At 46.8% G+C, this 24,666-nt stretch overlaps 1 protein-coding gene and 1 non-coding gene across 2 annotated transcripts in view; both read left to right on the top strand.

Moving 5' to 3' along the window:
* The window catches only part of ABITRAM (actin binding transcription modulator), a 567,965-nt gene that overhangs the window by 302,720 nt on the left and 240,579 nt on the right, over positions 1 to 24,666 (top strand). The window lies entirely within an intron of this gene.
* Positions 2,127 to 2,344, top strand: LOC144829845 (small nucleolar RNA U3). Its single transcript, XR_013610843.1, has one exon. It is a non-coding gene; the product is annotated as a small nucleolar RNA U3 (small nucleolar RNA).

Raw genomic sequence — 24,666 nt, 5'->3', positions numbered from 1 at the left:
AGGATCCACCGGATTCGCCCCTTGTTTGGCCGCCAAGGCCATTTCTAGGATCTTCGCTAGGGGCCCTATGACATCGAGCATCTTGTCCTGACAGCCCCGCCAGGCCCTGTCAAGCCCTCTTTTAGGATCCTTAGAAAATTTTTTAAGGAATGTCAGCATACTTGCGTCTATTTCCGGCGTGTCAGCGACGCAGTCCGGAATATCAGGACGCGGGCACTCCGACCGCAGCCGGTTGCGCACCTCCCGGGTGAAGCTCTTCCGGAGGTGGTCATGAATATAATCCGACACATCAGGTGGAGGAACCCAGTCCGAAGACCGAGGGTGAACAATATCCGAAGGATCGAAGTGAAAGGCCTTAGGGGTCTTATCCTCCACCACTTTGGGAGCCGGCCTGGCCTTCTTAGGGGGCGGAGGTTGCTCCTCCGAAGTATCAGTATCCGTATTGGTATCTGTATTCGTGGTGGAGGTGGTATCCGTGTCCACCACCACCAGGCGCTTACTAGTAGCCTTGCCTCCAGAAAGCGGCTGGCTAGGGACATCTTTGACCGGCAGGGCAGCTAAGGACTGCGCATGCGGCCACATTTGCCGCTCCTCAGGAACTGAAGCCGAGGTAGAGGGAACATCGCGTTTCTGCTGCTTGCGCTTCCCATACCCATGGCGCTTAGCAAAGCCTTTCAATTGCTTTTGAATGGGGCGTAGGGCCACTGCCAGTGCCTGCTGCACAGTCTGGGGGACCTTCCGGTCCAAGGCCTTATCCACTGAAGCTTGGACCGAGGCATCCAAGGCTTCTACAATGTTATCCTCGAGGACAGCCTCCTGCTGCCCTTCATTAGTTACCTCCCCATCTGCCTCTCCATCTTCAGGGTACTGAACCCATTCTTCCATGGTGTTGAAATAATAAGAGAACAGGGAAACAACCCTGGCAGTATATGGGGGTGGTGGGGGGGGGTCAGCCCACTGCACACAACTAGTAAATATTACCAACTGTACCCAAACCCCCTCAGCAAAGCTGTAATCAATAAAGCCAGTGGCCAAGGTCCTTAATCTAGAGAGCGTGTGCTCACTCTGGACGCTCAAAATAACACACCCAGCACAGGCGATCAAACGAGAGGCAAACCGGTGTGTAGAACGCGCAAAACGCGCGTTCTAGAAAGCCAGGGAGACGTGCCGAGGCGCGCCGCCCAAAACGCGACCAAATCCAACTAAAAACCAGCCCAAATGGTCAGCGTTTCTGGGCGCGCGCGTCGGCCGTGAGCCACCCGGCCTGAACGCAGGGCGCATTAGGGAAGCCTCCGCGCGCCCTCAGGCAGCCGGTACCGGGCCCCAGTGATGCCAGCGGAATGCCCCTCGCCGGCCAAAGACCGTGAAAACACGCGCTGAAAGTCGCGCACTCCCCAGCGGAAGCCGCGCGCTGACAGGCGCTCGCTCCACCACGGGAGCAGCCCCTGGAAGAAGACGGCCCAATCAAGGAAGCGCAAGGTGAGCGCTCGAACCTGCCAAAATCACACAAACCAAATATAAAGCACACCAGAGAGCACCCCAGTCCTCAATCTATAAGCGGAACCACCCGCATTAGTCAGATAATACATACACTTCTCCCAAGACACCCCCAAAGCGACAAGCAGAGTGAGGGGACAGGGAAGGTACACTTAACTCTGGCTTGTGAGCAGCAAAGAAAGAGGATGATGGGAGCACGCAAGGGGTTCTTATGGACTGTGGGGGCGTGCCTATACTCATGGGTGTTCATGGGTAATGAAGTTTATTGTTAATGTTTACTGAAAATATACATTTTCATTGGCTGCTGTGTTTTATGCAGTAAAGATTGAGAAGCATAATCTGAAGCCTCCTGTCCTGTAATAGAATCCGTGTGTGGCCGGAAAAGGCAGGCTAAATGTGATTCGTTGCTGATTTCGATTATGCAGATTTTTAAAGCAGTGAGTCACCCAGAATCTACTTACAATGCTTTATTGCGTAGAAAGCGTCTGCCTGTGCATCTTTAAATTGTTGTTTTGTGGTGTTATACAGTCGTGTGTATTTGTTGAAGTTGATGATGTTGAACCTTTTCTTGCTGTACGTAAGAAGGGTTTTTACTTTTTCTGCCCGTTTGAGCTGCAGACCGTTGTATTAAGACTATACTTTCAGGGATCATTTCTATAGTTCTTAACTGAGGAAATGTGTTCGAAAGTGTCTGGTCTTCGCTAACCACGATGAAGAGTCGTAGTGTTCCCTTCTGAGCGCGAAGCGAGTGGGCAGTGTTGCATTCATGCAACTGCTGTTTGCTATTGATGACCGTTCCTCTCTCCCTTACAGGAGAGCTGGAGGAAGGGAACACAAACTGAGTGGTTAGATCTTCACTACAGTATAAGTAAGAAGATTAAATCAATTCTTTTATCCGTTCTACTGCTGCCTCCAGTGTCTAATAGAGGAGCGGGTATATGCATGTGGGTTGAGTCTCCTCTTTAATTTGGTACATTTGATTTTCAAAAGCACTAAGAGGACTGATCAAATGGACCCTGGCTAGATTTATCAAACTTTAAACGCAATGCAGCTGCACATTTTGCCGCGCTGCCATGCCTGATAGGAGAAAGCGTACAGTGTTGACGCAGTCCCGGGTTTATTACTCTCCGTAAATCTGGGAATGAAAAGCATGTGTGGATGGATGGAAACACCCGCTCTCCACCCATTTGACGCATTCTCGGCGCAGAGTAACGCAAAGCCGCGAGTTGCTGCTGCCTTGCGTGTTGTCCTTGCATGAAGTGCTCATTACACTGCAGAGACCCTGTTAAGTGCTAAGAGCGGCCGTGCTGGCTGGCACCTCGTTTCTGCCACATCTGTTCGTGTTCAGAAAAGAACAGGCCCCTGACAGTGCCCCAACCGTAGGAGCCTTTAAGAGCCACCCGTTTATATTGTTATTTCCTCTACATGCCACTGCACTTCAGTTGCCCGTTTCAAGTCATGTGCCTGTTGAACCCCAGTCCTTGTTGCCCCTGGTGGTAGCTGGTACCTGCGTGTATTTTATTTACAAGTATCTAGTGGTATAGATTAGACTTCCAAGCGCTGTGGAGAATCTGAGACGGGCATTTGCAGATATTCAGCCATGGTCTCCGCAGTGACGTCAGATGAGGGTGTTGCTCTCATGCTTTGCATTCAAACCCCATGCCACATGTTTCAGAAGCCGCTGCTGCCTCACCCCATGTGATGCCAAGCAACTTTACACATATGTACAGCCAGCTTCTGGCAGCGTTATTTGTCTCGGAGGACGAAGCACATATATATATATATATCATGTGAAGCCTCTGATCAGTTATATTACCAGTGCAATTATATAATGCCTTGTTTATAAGCCTCGTTTCAAGACATCCAATCTATCGGAGGGCTCGGAGGCTTCTTTAGGGCTACGAAGCACTGCATACATTATACCTATGGAGGAGCCATTTATTGAACAATCAAGGAAGCCCTTGAGGCCTACCAATAGGTATGAAAAGTACTACACGAATGCCCATACAATACAGTCCTCCCAATTCTATTGCTAAGATTTCGAATTCCAGGAGGGCGGGGGTGGCGGTGGGGGGTGTGGAGTCTGGGGGGGGTCATGGAACAGGGTGTTATCACCATCCAGCTGGGGAAACGGGTTCAAGTCTCGGCAGGGACGTACAACATCCTGTGATTCTGGGCAAATCACTTAATTTCCCTGTGCCTAACAAAATAAATGTGTCTGTAACACAACTGGTGCTCAGGTAAAGTTTGCGCTATATAAAAACAAAAAAAGGTCTGAGTACCCTTCTTATTTGGGAAAAAAACACCTCTTGGCAACCTCCTAGCTCTTGTTTGAATTAGAAGGTCAACACTGAAGTTATAATCAAAGCACCAGATTCCCCCTGACATCAGGGAGGAGAGCAATTGCACAGAACCTACGGTCACACATTGCAGCCATTTGGCAACGTTTAACAAACACAATCTCAGAAATATACTGTTCCCTACAAAGTACAACAAGCATTTGCAGTGCAATAGGTCTCGCATTTACGCGAGTTTAAGCTATCAGCATTGTAAATGACAATGCCTTGTATTTATGCTTTTAAAACAAACATAAATAAAAGGCATTGTGATTTACAATCCCAATAGCTCAAAACTGCGTAAGAGTGAGACCTATTGCATTGCAAATGCTTGTTCTTGAGTGTAAAAACCCCACAGGAAAGGCCGATCTTGGTATTTTTTTTAATTGTTTTCTGAGATCCCTCCCAAGTGAAGCTTTTGGCCATATTGTTTGAATTGTATGTTGTAATCTGAACCCACTAAACCAAATTTGAATAAAAAAAAAAATGAATGGGGGAGAGAAACCTCCTCCCCCGTCCCCCATCCCCCCCGAACCTTCATCCGGCCGTTCAGGCTCGCTTACACGCTCGTTCAAACCCATTTGTGATGTGCTTTAAAGTAGGGGGTGTGTTATTTCCTTGGCTACGCTACCCCCTTGTGTATGGTGATGTGCATTATGCAGTGAAAGGAAATTGTGCTTCAACCGTGCTGTATCATAATTAATGGTTTGTCAAATCAAAATTACTTTATTCGGTTTCATTTAACAAAAAACATAAGAGTACATACCGATAAACTGGTTACATTTATGACAGTTAAAAAAGTTTACTAAAAAGACACCATGATTCCAGTAAAAATCTTAAAATACAGAATTAATATACATCAAAACGGAGTTGAAAGTGCATCGTGCTGGTGTTATAGATTACTCCTATGACGAATACAAAATTAAAAAAATTCAGCAATATTTAGTGCAAACCAATCCGAATCCATAAGTTGAAGGACCATGAAGGCAGAGCGGCATTGGCGTAAACCTAAACCTTTTAAAATTGGAACTAGCCAACGCTTTCTCGGTTCTGTATAAAATTTACAAAAAAGGGTCAAATGAATTAAAGATTGGGTTGACATGTCATCACAGGGGCAAGGAGGTAGCAACTTTGACCTATCGTTAATTTTTGGAAAGGAGACCAAGCGGTGGAAGATGTTAAACCAGAATCGGGTCAACAGAAACCTGTCACAGCCATTCAAGTTCCAAACTAAATAGGGCTGAATGGCCACGGAGGATTGAATCAACAAGCAGTGTTGCACCGAGGGTTTGTTGGCTTCAGAAGCCAAACGTAGGTCCGCTAGATGACACAGGCACTGAGTTTTTAACTTTTTTCTTGGCAACTCTGCAAATAGTGGGGGATTATGGTAATATTTTTCTAGGCCCAAAAAGTACAAGAAATTCTTAACGTACCGGAGCCAACAAATCTTTACAGAGTTTTCAAGAGCAAGGCAGTCCTTCAAAAGACTTTGAGAGAGAACTATCTTAGGTGATGACCAAAGACGGTGCCATAACAGGATTGGCTGCATCTTTATAATGTCAGTGATAAAAGGCAAACCTAATTCTGAGTGGCACCCGAAGGTCGAAGTGCCTTGTGGGACAGCAAGGATAAACCTCAGGAAGCTATTCTCCACTTTCTGAAGAGCATCTGCCTGTACGTAGCCCCATACCCCTGATCCGTAGATAGCAGTGATGATGCATTTTGCCTGATATATGCAGATCATTTCAGCGGGAGGTCTTTTTCCTAGCCTCTGGGTAAAACTAACTAGCCATGTTTGAAATGGGGTGGTTGAGTGGGCTAAAGAATGGTGATGGATTAAACCCAGATCAGTTGACTGGGGTTAGTGTTTGATTTGCTCAAACGCTCCGTCCATCATCCCCTTTTGTATCGCTTTGTTCGCCCTAAGTGTGGCAGTGTATGCTCAGACGTGAGTCCCTTGCTCACTTGGCCACTGGATTCAAGATAGCCTGGCTGATGAGGATTATGAATCCGAAACCGGTCCCAGGATGCTTGTTTCCGGTCCATGGAAGACATGGCTTGGCAGTTCGGGCTGGACTGTTCCCATGAGGCACAGGGTCAGACTGATTTGCATATAGCCATGTCTGAAATGGGGTGGCTGAGTGGGCTAAAGAATGGTAATGAATTAAACCCAGATCAGTTGACTGGGGGTGAGTGTTTGATTTGCTCAAACGCTCCGTCCATCATCCCCTTTTGTATCGCCTTAAAACTAACTAACGCCATAGTTGACCTTAAAAACAACAGCTTTCTTGCTTCAATTGCATTTCTCCATGAACCTTTATCATCTATTAGGATTCCAAGATAGGGGTAAGAAGTCGTGTTTTCCACCCTGGAATTGTTGATAAAGATGTCTCTCCTTTCTTTATGCCTACGCCCAACAATCATTCTAAAAGTTTTTTTGATGTTAATTTTTTTGTTTCAAATCTGTTTTTATTTTCAGCAAGGAGAAAGGGTCATACTCCACAGGGGAATCAGATACACAGCGATAAGCCTACAACCCTATTCAGGGCCGGCCGCGTAAAAGAAGAGCATATCAGATGGCATTAAATTCCAGGGGGGAGGAGAGTTATACACAGCGTTCCGCCTACAACCACAAAGGGGCCGGACGCGATCTAATGGCAGAACACAACATTAGGTAGACCTGTGGAGTGGTAGGACCCAGGGCACTGTTCTATGTTATAGACGGGCAACAGGCCCGTATGGAACAACCATTGCAACAGGGCATCAGGGCCCGAATGACCGACAGTGATAGCAAGAAGATGAACAGCCAGAGAAGGATAGGCAGGGAAGGGAGGAGGGAAAGGAGAGCAAGAGTAGAGGCAGTACGCGGAGAGAGGAGGACTCGATGTTCCAGCCTATTGACGGCAGTGGCGAGGCATAGCTTAGGGGGGCAGTCATGGTAGCAATCTGCTCGGATCAGGGGGGGCAAGAGCATCCTCAAACAATCTCAGCGCCCTGAGTTTGACCGGCACATAGCGCGCCCGTTCAACTGCGCAAACCTATTTGACTAGGGGCTGCCACACTGGTTGGAAGCGGGTGTCGCGCGCCTGCAGGCGGGCTGTGAAGAGCTCCATCGTAAGGACATGCCAGAGGCGCACAAACCAAGCTGCTATTAGAGGGGCTTCGGGCTTCTTCCAGTATAGGGCTATGAGCTGTTTGGCAGCACCCAGCATTTGGAGCGCCAGGATCCAATCACTCCTGGTAAGGGCCTTTAGAGCAGCAGGTTTAACACCCAGCAGGATGGTGGTAGCGAGTTCAGGCAGAGGGAACCCCAGCACCCCCTGATGTGGCTAAGGACCTCCTTCCAGTAGAGAGTAAGTGTCGGGCACGCCCACCAGATATGAATGAGATCCCCCGTTGCAGATCGACACCGCCAACTCAGTGGTGAGGAGGCAGGAAACATCTGTTGCAGGCGCTGAGGAGTATAATACCATTGAGTCATTAATTTATAGGCATTTTCCCTCTGTGGAATGCTACGATGCCAGAGCCTATGCCATTGCGCAGGGGTAATGTCCGTGTCTGACAATGCCTGCCATCTGTCTTGATAGGGATGGGAAGGCGGCGTCTGCGGGTGTTGCAGGATCTGATAAATACGAGACACCAGTCCTTTGGATTCGATGGGATGGCGGGCCAGCCGCTCAAAAGGGGTGAAGGCGCGCGTGGCCGCCTGGTACACTGTGTCTGCCGTCACCCAATGTCATAGCTGGGTATACTGTAGTTGCGCCGTCACCGGAACACGGAACTCCTCTCTACATTGGGTGAAAGATTTTAGTTTGCCCCCCTCAAATAGGTCCGTAACCACCCTGCAGTCCCCTTGCGTCCACTTGGCGAAGGCCCGCGTTCGAATCGCCGGCGGAAAAGACGGGTTCCCTTTGATCGGGGTGTGCGGCGAAGGAAAGGACGTCAGGCCTCTGCGCACCGCTACCGCATCCCAGATGTCGAGCACCGTCTTCGTGGGTACCACCAAGTAGGCACTCTTAGAGCGCGCCACCCGCTGATGCCAGGCTAGGTCCCAGATGGTACGCCCTGTCCCTTCTCACTCTCCGTCACTCCAATGATGTTAATTTTTAAATCGAGGTTGGACATGAAGGTGTTTTATCTGTTGAATGAGCGTTGGAGTACCAGGAGGGTGCGGGCGAAGATCTCCGTGTAGAGGAGAGCGGGAATCGGACGGTTTTGAAGTAGAGGAAGGTCCTGGCACCCCTCCAGCATAGCTTTTTCTATACCATTTGTTTAGAGAGTAAAGAGGTAGGGGGCCAGGACGCAACCCTGCCGGACACCCCCCGCTCCACCCTAAACGGCACTGTCAATTCTCCTCCTACTCTAAATCTCACTCTGACCTTTGCGTTGCAATACATTTTACGAAAAGAAATTAATTAAGGAGAGTTCAACACCCATTTCTGTTAGGCAGCTCCACAGTTTCGAATGGCTTACGCAGTCGAAGGCTGATGTTAAGTCTACGTAAGCCATATGCAATTTCCCCCCTTTCGCGTTTACATATTTGCCTATTAATAAGGTCAAATTTAATACTTGCTCGGTCCTACCCAGACCGTACCTGGATCCATACTGGAGATCCGATAATATCTTTTTGTCGTCCGCCCATTGTTGTAGTCGATCTAATATAATTCGCCCAACTGCTTTACCCAAAGAGTCCAATAATGAAATGGGACCGTAGCAGGATGGACTTTGACGGTCTCCCTTTTTAAATATCGGGACCAGGATGGAATCTGACCAGGAGTCCAATAGTCCAACTTTACAAGTTGCTTCTAAAACTCTAAGCAGAACTGGCGTCCACAGGTCCATTTTAAATTTATAAAAGTCAACCGGAACCCCGTCTGGGCCGGGCGCCTTACCCCCTTTACTTTTCATTCAGGCTAGTTCAACTTCAGCCATGGTAACATCTAAAGTGAGAGGAGTGAATGGAAAATTGGTACATGAACTATTCGTCACTGATTGATTCTGGGCAGTGAATACACTAGCCATTTTCCGAAAATCTGAGAGAAATGATCCACCCAGGATGATTCATCAATTGCTAGATCTATTTTGCTAGTTTCCCTAGGTCCAGACAAAAATGGGGACTTAATTACCCTCTAAAAAGCAGCACTGTCTTTCAATAGGGAACTCTTACAGAGTTCATCCCATAACTCCTGTTTCAATTCAATTTTCCCTTTTCGAATAGTAGAGTGATAGATTTTTCTAAGATGGATTATTTCTTGCTTGTCTCTTACTTAATGACGAAGGGCAGTTTTTAAATTCAACAGTGCTTTAGTACAGGAACTATTAAACCAGCCCACCTTCTTTTTCACTTTAGATTTAATGCTTAAGGCTTCCTTTACAGATTCAGTTATTACCATAAAAGTATCTGAAGTATAGAAGCGCCTTGAGACCTTTTTGGTGAACCGTGCGCTATACAAGAGCCTATGACTATGACTATCTAGGATCTCTTGAGGGGTAGAAGAGTCGTCCATACAGTTATTAATGGCTTTCATAGAATTCTTAACTACTCCAGTAATCCTAACCGGGTCAACAAATTCCCACTGGAGTGAGTAGCCGTTTATTCTGTTCAAGACCAAGTTTTCCACCCTGTATGATCTAATATGGTTGATCTTTCCTTGCCCCGGGGGGAGAGAAAGAGTGATAGAATTTGGAAAATGATCACTAAAAGCACAGTCATGTGTTTTAAAGTTCAGAATAAGGGTGGCCGACATGCTGGGCAAGAAGATTAAATCAATGCAACTAGAAGCTCCTCTGCCATTGAAGTTTGGAATAAGGGGAACTATTGATGGCATTAATTCATTGGCCAAGGCCAGCTGAAGGGTAAATACGATTTCGTTCAGGCAGGACCCACCCTCAGTGTGTGAAAAATGAGTAAGGTTGTTATCACTTTCATCTTGTATGCCACACGTTAGATTATCATTGTGGGCGGAGAGGGATAGATTAAAATCACCACCCCAGATAATACAAGGTCTTTTCCTTTGACATTTATTATTAAGTTCTAATAAGGTATTACGAATCTCCTTCAGAGTGTCAATCAACTCGTATTGCTGTAAGTTTTTATAAAAATTCACTACGACAAAAATATCCATATTATTAATTTCAAGGATAATAATTTGGAAGTTAGGCTTCAATTTAAAGGCAATCATTTTCCGTATTGAAAGTAAGTTACAAATATAGACCGTCAAACCTCCTTTTGCACGCCCTGATGGAGATGGAATTGCGGGGGAAAAATATGTTTTATAACCAATTAGATGAATAGATGTCACGGCCCACGTTTCTTGGAAGCAGAGAATATTAAAAGCCCGCAAGAAGGTAAGCCACTCATCGTAATTGACCTTTGATCGTAGGCCGGCTATGTTCCAAAAACGATACTGAGTGGCGAGCCTCTCCCGGAATTTGCCTCCTGAAGGGGAAGACTAACAGAACCTCCTACTTGAAGTGGAGTAATGGCATCTCTACCAGGCGCGCAACACCCATTGGGCTCACCGGGCTTCAGCCCCCCCCGTCGTCTTCTTCAGCCCGGGCTCATTTGACACGCACTGAAATGATGAAAGAAGGCTGCGCATCGGAGCCGAGAATGTCATTTTTATGATGCATTCTGAGAGGCCCAGCAGCCGAGACAGACAGACAGACAGCCTCTAAACAGTTTCAGTGAACCCCCCTGCCCCCACCTCTTGTTTTCCTTTACTGGCGCTGAGGTGATATCCTTGCCTAAAGGCAGGGATTTCTCCTAAGCACTTAATGTGTTCAGCATGGGGTGTGAAGTGCACAGCAGGGGGAAAGGGCCGGCCAGTGCAGATGATGCTTTTCCTTTGTAAAGGAATTTCCACTGGAGTCATAGCCCAGGGGTTGCTGTCTGTGCACTTGTATAGATGTGTATTACATACAAGTGCACAGACAGCAAACCCTGGGCTATGAGGGCAGCAGGAATTCATTTACAAAGGAAAAGCTTCACCTGTACTGGCCATCCCTTTCCCCCTGCTGTCTGTGCACTTGTAGGGAATTCATTTTTTGGGGTGTTAGTGGGTAACTTTAGGGTTCAGGGTGGGTCTGGGTTTTAGGGTGCCAAGAAGTAATTTTAGGGTTCAGGGTGGGTTAGGGATTGGGGTGCCAGGGGGTAATTTTAGCGTTCTGAGTGGGTATGGCTTTTAGGGTGCCAGGGGTAATTTTAGGGTTCAGGGTAGTAATGGGTTTTGGTGTGCCAGGGGGTAATTTTAGGGTTCAGGACGGTTATGGGTTTTGGGGGCCAGGAGGGTAATCTAGGGGTTCAGGGTGGGTGTGGGTTTTGGGGTGCCAGGGGTAATTTTAGGCTTCAGGGTGGGTATGGGTTTTGGGGAGCCAGGGGTAATTTTAGTGTACAGGGTGGGTATGGGTTTTGGGGTGCCTGGAGTAATATTAGGGTTCTGTGTGGGTATGGGTTTTGGGGTGCCAGGGGTAATTTTAGGGCTCAGCGGGTAATTTTGGGGGTCAGAGTGGTAATGGGTTTTGGGGTGCCAGGTGTAATTTTAGGGTTCAGGGAGGGCATGGGTTTTGGGGTTCCAGGGGTAAATTTAGGGTTCAGGGTGGGTATGGGATTTGTGGTGCCAGGGGGTAATTTTAGGGTTTAGGGTGGTAATGGATTTTGGGGGGCAAGGGTGTAATTTTAGGGATCAGCGCGGGTATGAATTTTGAGGTGCCAGAGGTAATTTTAAGGTTCAGGGTGGGTATGGGTTTTGGGGGGCAGGGGTGTAATTTTAGGGATCAGCGTGGGTATGGGGTTTGGGGTTCTAGGGGGATGATTTCAGGATTAAGGGTGGTAATGGGTTTTGGGGTGTGAGGAGGTAATTTTAGTTCGGGTGGGTATGGGTTTTGGGGTGCCAGGGGTGTAATTTGGGGGTTCGGGGTGGTAATGGATTTTGGGGGGCAAGGGTGTAATTTTAGGGATCAGCGTGGGTATGGGGTTTGGGGTTCTAGGGGGATGATTTCAGGATTAAGGGTGGTAATGGGTTTTGGGGTGTGAGGAGGTAATTTTAGGGTTCGGGTGGGTATGGGTTTTGGGGTGCCAGGAGTGTAATTTGGGGGTTCAGGGTGGTAATGGATTTTGGGGGGCAAGGGTGTAATTTTGGGGATCAGTGTATGTGTTTTGGGGTTCCAGGGTGGGTTATCTTAGGGATCGGTATGGGTTTTGGGGTGCCAGGGTTAATTTTAGGGTTCAGGGTGGGTATGGGTTTTGGGGTGCCAGGGGTAATTTTAGGGTTCAGGGTGGGGATGGGTTTTGTGGTGCCAGGGGGGCAATTTTAGAGTTCAGGGTGGTAATGGGTTTTAGGGTGTCGGGGGTAATTTTAGGGTTCAGTGTGGGTATGGGTTTTGGGTTAATTTTAGGGGTTGCAATGTCACTGTTCGAGTCCCCGCTCATACGTTCTATCCTCCAACATTCGGCACCTGTCCCCATTTGCAGCGGCGTCGGTTGGCGTCGCTGCAGGATGCCGAGAACAGCAACAGGGCTCTCTCCGCGGCCCAGGCTGAGCCGCAACAAATGACATCAAAAGAGTCGCTTCTAGTGGACTATAATTGTGCGATGCATGGCAAGATTCCCCGCTGAACCCTGCAATAAAATTAATGGCGAAGACTTACCTGTCGTGTGGCTCTCTCCTCAGCAGGCGACTCTTTTGATGTAATATATATATATATATATATATATATATATATATATATATATATATATATATACTTTACTAAAAAAATAAGCCATTTACAGGTAAATATAAACCTATATCTATACTACTATTATAAAGGAAGAACTTTGAACCTTTGAGGCAGGTAAACTCGGGAACCACAGCGCCAATCCACACACCCGATACATCGTTGTAATTGTCAAGGTGTGCAGATGGACATAGGCTATATAAATTTAAAAAAAAAGTTATTTAAAGAATTGTCAGCCTGTCACGCTGTTGTTAACAGTTGCCATGCTCCGCCCCCACGATGTGATGCAATCAAACTGTGTAGTCCTGTGTAGTGGAACTATACTTCCCACAAAGCCCCAATGCTGTGCCTCGAGGAAATTGAAGAATGCTGTGGGGTGATGAAGATCGAGTCGGCTTCCGTGACAGGCGCAGCCATTAAAAGTCTATTGGGGAGGTGAGGCAAATGTACACTTCGGTGCCCCCTCGGGTCCCCCTTGTTTGACCGCCGCAACCTCTCTGCCTGGTGTCCTTTGCGGGGGTTGGCGCGGGAGTCCCGGTCACCCAAACAGGGGATATTAATATCTGCTTACCGCGCTGTCTGCCAAGCGTCCTGGTGGGTAATTGGGGGTTGTTATATTTTAAAATGACACCTTAACTCATGCTCACATTGACTTCTATCCCAACATATACTGCCTGCTAAAATAATTTGCCACTTTGCCAGTGATAACCGCATCCCCAGAAAGGTGCTTCAGTTGTCTTGGCAGAATGAAAACCTATCTTCGTTCAACAATGGGGTAAGAACGACTCTCTGGACTTGCAATGATAAACATTTCACGAGCACATTGTCCTCCTATAGAGGCAATTGTTGACGAACTGGCGAAAAAGGGCCGTCGCTTTGAAATGGCATTGTGAAAATTGGTTATATTGTGTTCCTAAAGTGCTTTGTAGTAAAATATATTAAATTGGCCTTTTAATTCAGTACACTCTGTTCCTTTTTCATAACACAATAGCATATAAATGCATCAAATTAACAAAAATGTGTGCTCTAATTGCTGTCCAGTTTCAAATGCAGAATTCACCACGTTTTCTCCGCTTGACCTGAGCATTAATCGATCCTGATTATCTGCCATTTTAGCCACGCCCCATTGATTAACATTAGCCCCGCCCCTTCATTTGCCATGTTAGCCCCCCCCGAAATTTAGACCTAGTTGCGCCCCTGATCTCTACTAATACTAAGGTTTAAACATAGATTGTTATTTGAGCCCGTACGCTGTGGCAGGCCACTGTTACCGGGAATGACTAGGGGGCATGTTACTTCCATGTCTATAGAGGCCGTGCGGGGTTTCAAATTAGAAATAGAATGAATTGGTGCCCGCTCCTCCACCATTTGGGAGAGACTAGAAGGATTTTCTAAATAAATCTGACTCTCACTCTGTCTTTTGTTAGATGGTGGTTTGTACTATATGTGAGTGTAACATTTCGGGCATCGGGTTGTACTACTATACGTGAGTGTAACACTTCTGCGGGTGCCTCAAAATAATTTTAAATTATAAGGAATGTGTCATTGGATATCTCGTTGACCAATTGTACTGATGGAAATACGGGCCCCATTCTGGTCCGCTCGAGATATAGGCAGCATTTCCAGAGTGCTCGAGCCAATTGGATGCATGGGCGCTGTGCTTAAACAAAGCGTGGCGCTTGTGCACATATATGTTAAGCACATGGCCGCCATGGTAATACAAAAGTAATAACGATGAAAACGCCCATGCATATTAGACATATATGTGTATGGCAGCCCATGAAGCGGGCGACATTCTACAGAAGACTAGCATAAAATGTCCCAGGGGGCCCTCTACCCATCCGAATACAGGACAATCGGGTTGTAGAAGTTGCAACCGTACACAGCAGAGATAAGCCCAAGATGCAGTAGATTTGCCAGAAGAAATGCCTGCTCCGGCTTGACTCCCCCTTCACCCCTCTGTCAGCAGGAGAGCGGCTCTGAGAGCGGAGAGCCTTCTGCACGCTGAACTCCGTGCATCACAGAGGGGTCTGTTTATGCAGCCTTCAGATTTCCTGCGCAAGTGTTTAGATTTCCCGAGATCCCTCTTATCAATCCAGGGCAGCCAATGTAGCCTCTTCTCCCCATCTCACTCACATGCTGGCCCTCCCCTCCCTAGCTCACCCTGGCACCAGACTTACTTGGGCTCATTACCATTTTGCTCTATCCTATAACCAACCCTGCTTTCTGACATGGGGCCATTTAGCAGAAGAGGAACCTAAACGAAGCATCCAACCCGAAAGAGGTAAATGTCTATTTCCGTACCTGATGGGAGTATCTTGGGGGCTGGGAGGTTGACATTATTGAGGAGATTGTGGTGTTAGATAATGGGAGTCATGGTAAAGAGGCTATTTGTGTGTTAAAAGTTATACAGCTTCCACAGAATGCTATACATATGACTTCTGACCCTGCTCGCAGGGCAGGTCGCTCCACGCACCTCAACCCCCCTCGTAAGTGCGCCCAACTGATCACCGTTGCTGCCCGAGTTCGCCGCCACCCTCTCTAAGTTTCAGTTTTTTTGTACTTCTACTGTTTTCTGTGCTTCTGTGCCCCGTAATTTGTGTCACTGCATTGTTTTTCTCTGTGCCCTGTTATTGTGTCACTACATTGCATTCTGTGCCCCCTCGCCGCCCTTTTGCGACCGTCTTCTTTTTCCCGCTCGGTCTCAAGCAACTAGTGAACACCCCCACCCACTACGCCGGCCACACGCTTGACCCCGTCTTCTCCTCCAGCAAGCCCATCTCCTTCAGCCACTCCACCGGACTACACTGGACTTTTCACAGCTGCGTCCACTTCAACTTCAGGAGAACCACGACCCACCACCACCCGCAACAGGTTCCCCGCAGAAGCTGGAGCAAGATCACCACCTCCCTCAGCCAGAACCCTCCCGCCAACACAACGTGGGAGAGGGGTTGGCCTAACGGCTAAGGCGCTCGACCTCGGACCTGGGGAACTCGGTTCGAGTCTCGGTAACGACGCCAAAAACCCCCTGTGATTCTGGGCAAATCACTTAATCTCCCCGTGCCTAAAAAAAAAAAATGAAAGTGAGTCCTTATGTAACGTAACTGGTGCTATGTAAAGCGCTCTGATAACTGATTCGGTTCGGTTCTAGTTCGCGCTATATAAAACTCTGCAAAAAAAAAAAAAAGGACCCCAACGAAGCAGCCCGCAACCTCACACAGTGGATCACCAACTGCGCCGACGACCTCGCTCCACTGATGAACCCTCCCAGCAGACCCGGCAGCAAGAAAGCCTTGTGGTTCACCAACTAACTCAAAACCTCCAAGAAAAACTGCCGCAACCTCGAGAGCCTGGTGCCACGACCAAACAGAAAACATGACAGTCCTTAAGAACGCCACCCGCAAACACCACCAGCTGATCCGCACCACCAAAAGGACTACTTTCAAAGAACGTCTGGACAACAACACCCACAACAGCAAGGAACTCTTCAGCATCGTTAAAGAGCTCTCCAACCCCTGCGCCGGAAACATCGACATCACACCCTCGCAAGACCTCTGCGACTCACTCGCCTCGTTCTTCCACCGGAAGATCGCCGATATACACAACAGCCTCGGCGCACAGACCACGCACCCAACCACCAAACCGGCACCCCCCACCACCACCCTCTGCAACTGGACCCCGGTCAGCACCGGAGACACCACCCACACGATGAACACCATCCACTCCGGATCCCCAACCGACCCCTGCCCTCACCACGTCTTCAACAAGGCCGACTCCATCATCGCACCCCAACTCCGGGACATCATCAACACCTCCTTCGCCACCGCTACCTTCCCGGAAAGCTGGAAACACGCCGAGCTAAGCGCTCTCCTGAAGAAACCCACTGCGGACCCCACGGATCTCAAGAACTTCCGCCCCATCTCGCTCCTCCCTTTCCCTGCCAAAGTCATCGAGAAGACTGTCAACAAACAACTCGCCACCTTCCTCGAGACGAACGGATCCCTCGACCCCTCACAGTCCGGTTTCCGAGCTAACCACAGCACCGAGACCGCCCTCATCGCAGCCACCGATGACATCAGATCCCTGCTGGACAACGGGGAAACAGTTGCCCTCATCCTCCTGGATTTCTCAGCAGCATTCGACACAGTATGCCACCGCACACTAATACAGCGCCTCAGCAACCCCGGAATCCTAGGGAAGGCACTGGAGTGGATCATCTCGTTCCTCGCCGGAAGAACCCAGAGAGTCCCCCTCCCTCCCCCCGTTCCGATCCGCAGCCACCGAAGTCATCTGCGGCGTACCTCAAGGATCCTCGCTCAGCCCCACCCTATTAAACGTCTACATGAGTCCCCTCGCAGCCATCGCACGCCAACACAACCTAAACATCATCTCCTATGCTGACGACACCCAGCTGATCCTCTCCCTCACCAACGACACCGCCAGAGCCAGCCTCCAGGAAGGAATGAAAGACGTCGCAGAGTGGATGAAGACCAGCCGCCTGAAACTGAACTCAGACAAGACGGAAGTCCTCATCCTGGGATCATCCCCCCTCCGCCTGGGACGACTCTTGGTGGCCCCCTGCCCTGGGCACCGCACCCAAGCCAACGGACCATGCACGCAACCTGGGCTTCATCCTGGACTCCTCCCTCACGATGACCAAACAAGTCAACGCCGTCTCGTCATCCTGTTTCAACATCCTGCGCATGCTCCGAAAGATCTTCCAGTGGATCCCCACCGAAACCAGGAAGACGATCACCCAGGCCCTCGTCACCAGCCGACTGGACTACGGGAACACCCTCTACGCGGGAACCACAGCCAAACTCCAGAAAAGACTCCAGCGCATACAGAACGCTTCTGCACAACTCATCCTGGACATCTCCCTCCACGACCACATCTCTGTTCATCTGAGCGACCTGCACTGTCTCCCCGTCAGCAAGAGGATCACGTTCAGACTCCTCACCCACGCTCACAAGGCTCTCCACGACTTGGGACCCAAGTACCTCAACAACCGCCTCACATTCTACACACCCACCCGCCAGCTCCGCTCGACCAGCCTCGCCCTCGCCACCGTCCCACATACTCGCAGAGCCACCGCCGGAGGAAGATCCTTCTCCTACCTGGCGGCCAAGACATGGAACTCCCTCCCCGACCACCTACGGCTGACCCAGGACCATCTCTCCTTCAGTAAACAACTTAAGAACTGACTTTTCGAGCAGTAGCGGACCCCCCCCACCCCTCCCAGCGTCTTGAGACCCTAGCGGGTGAGTAGCGCGCTTTATAAATTCGCCTGATTGATTGATTGAACAATTACATTAAAGATACAGTCTTATAATTTCAGGAATGATTTTAAAAATCTGTACAAAAAAAACCATACATTAACAGAAAGAGGTTAATACATCTGTGAAAGAAGGTGGTTCTGTATTTACTATACCAAAGTAAGGTATATTGTGCATAGAGTCCAGGGAGTCCCCAGACGTATAGCAGAGGCTAAATTAGACAAACACTGACAGCTTCTTTGGCCACAGCGGTTCAGATGTACTGCCATGGAAGATAACATGAGGGTGCTGTGTGCAGTGTTTGGGTGTTGGTCAGCTCACACCATCTACTGAGACACTAAAAGGGACGGAAGTATGGGCCAGTTATTTGGTGAGCCACATAATCCTAGAATAATTTTATTTGTAGGTCCATCTCATAGTGGACCTTCAGGCTGAGAGTGCAACTGTGGTCAAAAGTGGTAGGTGTATGTATACTGGGTGCAAGTGTTGCGTGGGCAGGAATTCATATCTTCTTCCAGACCGGAGTGGAAAAGACCAGAGCAACCAGGAACAAGGTTGCCATCACTAGCTTTGATATTTTTCCAAGAGTCCCATGCTTTCATCTAGGCCTAGGCCATAGCTATGACGTATTCCCAAGCACCCCTTGGCACAACCAAAGTCAAGTAGCAAACCAAAGAAGAACGTGAGGTTTCACAGACAGGCGATGCATAAGGAGTTCGGGCAGACAGTCGATTATTGGACGAACAGAGTCGCATGCACAGACCACATCACTGAACAAAGAAATGAACATTTCTCTACAGTCTATCATAAAATGCGTGCCAATAATGACCCCCAAACAATGGTGAAAGTGGCAAGCACCTTTCTTTAGGGTCATATATTTGCTCGTCAGAGTTTGCACACTGAAAGTGATGGTTGGGCAAAATGCAGCATGGCTTTTAGGACGTGACAGTTTTCCAGTGGACAATCCTTTCATTGTCTGTAAGTACCTGTATTACAACAAGAGTTGCACACATAATGCTGTCTAATGTACAGATACATTCCTGTATATTTAGAACCATTCCTAAAGCTCAACTTGCTCACAAATTCTGTGGGATTATAGTTCCAGTTAAGGCTGAGCTCGGGTAGCATCCTTACAACTATTGAACAGTTGGACTACCACATAGTGGCAATTGGTGTACTTTATTAATGGTTGGCCATACAGTACACCAGTATGACCAACTCTCCCATGAATCCTCTACCTTTGACTTCAGCAGTGCCCATTTCTTCACATTTATAATATATTCCAGTCTACCATTCATCAAGCATTCCACTTATCCATGACTTTTAAAGGATTGCTAAGCAGTGGCAGCACTTTGAAAATGGCATTCTCACAGTAGAGAAGGCACATCCATCCTGAGCGATGCTCATAGAACAGATGGGCAGGGAGTACCAGTTAAATGTTGTAATTTCTGGTCTGCACTTTGGGATAGGAAGCCTCTTGTAAGCAGATATTCTCAAATCCCCAGTCCAAGCCTGATGTGATGGCTGGATAATACAATTTTTGTGACTTGTCTCTCTTTCCCTAATCCTAAAAAGCAGAAAGTGCAAACTAAAATCTACAGGGACCACTGGCAAGATCATCCCAAAGGAACAATGTATTTCTCTGTAAGCAATTTAAGGGTTCATGTCCAAAAAAACCTTGACTGTTTTTGAGTTCATGTAGACCGTTACCCCACCACTGGTAGCAAGCCAAACTGACAGTAGCAAGTGGAAGCTATTTTTGAAAAGCATGAGCAACACCATTGTCTTGCAAGTTGATTTCTAAGGACCTTCTTCACAAAGGGCCTCTGCACTTGTGGCGGAGGCCCTACAGTCGTGGGGGAGTCTCTGCACTCTGGGTAGTAACTCCCTAATGACAATTTTTACTGCGGAGATTGCACCCTGAGTGCGGAAACTCCCCCACTACTGCGGGGCCTCCGCCACAAGTGTGGAGGCCCTTTGTGAATCAGACTCCGTGTTTTTCATTGAGTGCTGTCCTCGCTTTACGGGACCTATCATGCCCGGTATTACCTATTCTGCAATAGCATTTCCACAGTTACCGTTTTACTCTGGGGAAAAAAAAGTCACTGTTTTGTATGCTAGTATTATGACATTTTGGGTGTGTGGTAATATGAAAGATAAGGAGTAACTCAGAAATTGAAAGCTGTTAGAGAAGCATAGTAGGGGCCAGTCTTGGTGCAGTCTCTCTTTGCTGGGTTCAGGAACAGCAGGCAGTCCTTCAGTCCTCTCTTCAGTACGGAGTTGATCTGAGATGTGGGTGCCACTTTCATGCCCAGTTTGTGCTCTCAGACATGTGGTGACTACTAGCCTATAGGCTTCCAGATCCTCTCCCACCTAGTGACGCCTTCCTGTGAAATGTCAGAACACAAAACAATTAACCTGGCTCCATACTACCGTACACTCCTACTACTCATCGAGTAACGAACAGTCAACTCTTTTATCTGTCCGAATGGAATTTTTATTAGACTATTCCTGTTTCTTTAAAAGTTAATCAAAACAATTTATTTTGGACTGAAGAAGAAACATAGACTTCTCAAATTCACACATGAACTTACACGTATATACAATTCACAATAACATACACTTAAAGACAAAAATGGACTTAGAAACTGTGAAAAAATCATTAGCAACGGCTTACAACATGACAAAATCGGCAAATGAATTCATACATTAATCTGATGCAAAACACATTTTTAGAAACATTTACATCATTTACAAAATGTATTAATAAACATGAACATATCCAATGTTATGAACCACATATTTCAGCTCCAGCATCAAGCGTATCTGAATAGTGTATCAATCCTTTATCCAATAGTCTCCTTCAACACTCGCCGCATTCAGAATTAACTAAATGCCTTCCAAAATGCCAACATGTTTCAAGACTCAGGCGAATAGTACTGGGACTATCATCAGGGCTTCATATAAATGGACCAGATATTCTGTTTTCTAGAGTTGGAGCAGCCGCTCCAGCTCGTTTGCTCCAAGAGTTTTTGACTTTTCTGCCACTGGACTCGTTTATGTTACAGCCTACGAGGCTCCCTTAACTTTGCCAGTATAAATTTCTTTACTGCAGAGTATGGGCAGGACTGAGTTCCTTGAAGACTCTTTATTTTTGCGCATCTTCACCAATTCAAAACTCTGGATGCAATGGACTATCCTTTTGCTCAAATACAGGCGTGCTTTCCCTCACGGGTATTTTTTTCCACTCAAAAATGAGAAGGAATATTCAACTCGTGCACCATGCTGGTTGTGACTCAACTCTGCATCTCAAAACCCTGTCAAATATGGCATCTAGCCAGCCCAGAATGCATCATTCTTCCCGCTTTCAAGGTTGTAGGACCCATCTCTTAGTGTGTGCAGTTCCCTAGCCCACCCCAGAGGTATGACTACCTCGGGATTACATACCCATAGAAAAAAACGGTTTAACAATGGCTTCCTCCTCAACAATAATAGAGCAGCCCCTTTCGTGTGGGTCCACCATTTGCCCTTCAAAGGCGGCTTCCCTATTGAAGTTGGCCTTTTGGTCACACGCCCTGTTTGACCTTCGTGTCATCGAGAGATCACACCTCTTCCATCGCAGGTCCTTTGTTTTCCTTCCTGAAAGTAATTCACACCTCACCCCAGGAGGGCAGAAGGCTGTCTGGTGGCCTGCAACCGTAAACGGTCACTGGAAAACTTAAGGCAACAAAGTGATTATTTACTAAAGTTGTCAATTGTACAAAAATGACAATATATATTCGACTTGCCCTTTAAGTCAAATTTAATCCAAGGACTCCTTTGAAGTCTTGAAGTATTATATTTAGTGTCCTTTTCAGGAGTTAGCACTGCAGAGTTGTCATTGTGTAACTGTGTACTTGCCAATGGGGCTACGAGCCTTTCCAAATTAAAAACAACAATGCAGGTTTTTTTGCTGTCGGGCATTTAAAATTAAAAACTACATGTTTAACTTTTTAATATAATGCACCCAGCCTAGGGCTTAGAAGGCCTGTCTTAGGGGTGACTTATAAATATTAAAAAAGAAGGTTTGGGCTTTGTCATTACTATAAGTGGCATTACTATAAGTGGCAAAGTCGAGCTAGAAGTTTAAAACTACTCTGCCAGCTAGCAGTGGCGGCTAGGAGTCACCCTTTGCTTTGTCACACTTGTGTTGGCACAAACCGTGATGCAGTCCACAAGTGACACTTTAACTTGCAGGCCCTGGGTACCACTGGTACCGTATAAAAGGGACTTATAAGTAAGTTCAAGTATGCCTATTTTGGGTCTACCAGTCAGATATTTTACCTTTTAAAGTTCAGAGAACTGGCACTGAGGCCAGTTTAGCAGTCCTCACTGCACCTTCCAGCAGCATCAGTCCAAAAACGTAGAGGTGATCTTGAAAAATGAGGCATTTCCTTGCAGGGTCGGTTTTGTAATATTTTAAAAATTAACTTTGACGTGCAAGGATCATGAATCCCACTTTCAAGTTTTATTGCATACGGCTGGTGCAGCAATGCTTTCTTACTTTGAGTTTCAGATTCCAGTGCATAGATGCTACTAGTTAAAGTACTAATTGCCAGTGTCCTCTGCTATGCAGACTTCTGAATCGCCGGGCTGGCTAGTTGTGGTCCTTATCCTTATGGACCATAATTTCTCTTCCATTGCTCTGTTAATGCCTGCTTTCTGGGTTACTGATCGTTCCAGCTACTTTTTTTCCCAGGGCAACAGTTAGCTAGTTGTGATTCTGATATCCAGGTCTACAGCTCTAAAGCTCTACAAATTTCTTCAAAACAACCTACATCACTGATGACTGTAATGCAGACCACCAAGGAGGATCTCTGTCCTCTCCCCACTTAGCCCATAGAGTTCCAAGCCTTGCACAGTGAATGCCCTAATTACTGTAATTCAGAATAAGAGGTTGATTGAAATGTATAGGTACCCACCATAAACTGGGACCTGGTGAGTTACTTATAGTATCCAGTAAACCTTATCTAAGCATGTCGTATCTCTCACTCATCTTACCTCCAGCACCATTAAGCACTGCCACTCAAAACACGATAAAAGCGCCAGTCTGCTCACTCACTGAACGCCAGTATTCTTCCCACAAAGGCACACAGCAAGAACAATACCCTTCCAAACAAACACTACCCCAACAGTGTAGCATGGTGGCTGTCATGTTCTTTGGTACAATGCAGTGGGGTATGAAGCACCATACAAACTCAAATACTACTACTACCGGATTAATCCTTCTCATCTATGTTTTTTTTTTAGAAAAACAGTCTTCCCTAAGATGACCAAATTTTTTATAGCATTTATTTTCCATTCCAACTAATTTTTCACTTTACAGTGCCATTTCATATGTGTCACTTCTGTACATGCGAATAGTATTCACTTCTGTACGTGCAAATAGCATTCCATAAAGTGAATCTGAGAAATGTTTTGCATGTTCATCCACAGACAGCAAAATCATTTAATGTGAAGCATTTGTTGATATATTATGTGCACCATTCCTTGTTGCTATGGTACTTGTAGAGATTTTGACTGAGAGCCTAGGGGCCTATGCTGTATCGAAAGCAAATATTCTTCTGAAGGAGTTTCGTAAGACTGTGTTGAGGGCGAATGTCACTGTTTACCAACACCCTTGTGTTGATTTTCACACCAAAGCCATGTCTGGTAAATTAGTCTTTCAACATGTGTTCAATAAAAACCTTGTTACAGGACTCTATTTGCTTCCCACGTGTCAGGAGCACTGCAGTGGTCTGTGATATTTGATGGTAAAGGTGTGGGTATCCTGAGATAGAGGAACCCAGAATGACAGATCTGTGGGCAATGATGCTTTTTGCAGATCAACCTAAGAAAATATTTTATTAGCTTTTGACATTAAGAGCAGACTCGACTTGAAATGGGTCTGTGGTTGTGTTTGGGTATGGGTATTTATTGTGTTACATTGCATTTGTTACATTTGTGTAGTGTTTGTATAATGTAGCCAGCCATAGCATATGCTCTGAAGATTCCACCATGCTCTGAAGAATCCACCATTGCTTCGACAAAGAAGCAGCCTTTATACGATTTACCATTGTTGGTTCTAAAGAAGTCCACTAGGTGTGGCAGGGAGCATCCATCGCAATGGGCATTATACAGCCATCTATAGTACGTGCAGTTATGGGTCACTGTACACTGCAACAAAATCAACCATTTTGTGATTAGACATGGTATGTAACTGAGTAGTCTACCCAACTGTGTAATGGAGTAACCCGTAGTAGTGGACATTATATAACCAGCCATGGTAAATGTTCTGCGGACTCTATCCAGCATCTGCAACCAGCCACAGTATATGCCCTGAGTCCGCTTAGGCGCTACAAATTGAATGGGCCATTTTAACCAGATATACTCTTTAAGGTCCTTACAAGAATGGGATTGGCCATTAATTAACCAACCAATAGCGGTATCTTGAGTTCTAACAAGTCACCCTCTAGTGATGGGCTGAGTACAATGCTGAATTAAAAAAAAAAAGCACATGGGAAACAAGGGCAAATGGTAGCCTTGTGCTCTTGTAGCAAGTTGCCTCCACACTTTTAAAAGCTAACACCTAACATTACTAGCAAGCATGGGTAACACCACTGTAAGTAATTAGAATATTAGTTTATGCGTTGAGAACCCAGCTCAAATACTAATCATAATCCTTGTCAGAATGAAACATTAAAGTCACTAAAAAAACTTCTGTTTCACCCTCTGGTAGCTTCACATAAAAGCAGCCAAGCTTAACTTAGAAGCAATATTTAAAGTATTTATTCAGTACTTCGACCGTAATCATATGAAAA

Source organism: Lissotriton helveticus, chromosome 4_1, assembly GCF_964261635.1.
Source record: "Lissotriton helveticus chromosome 4_1, aLisHel1.1, whole genome shotgun sequence".
Taxonomy (NCBI): domain Eukaryota; kingdom Metazoa; phylum Chordata; class Amphibia; order Caudata; family Salamandridae; genus Lissotriton; species Lissotriton helveticus.
Note: the sequence above shows the minus strand (reverse complement) of the source record. Positions and strands in the feature narration are given on the sequence as shown.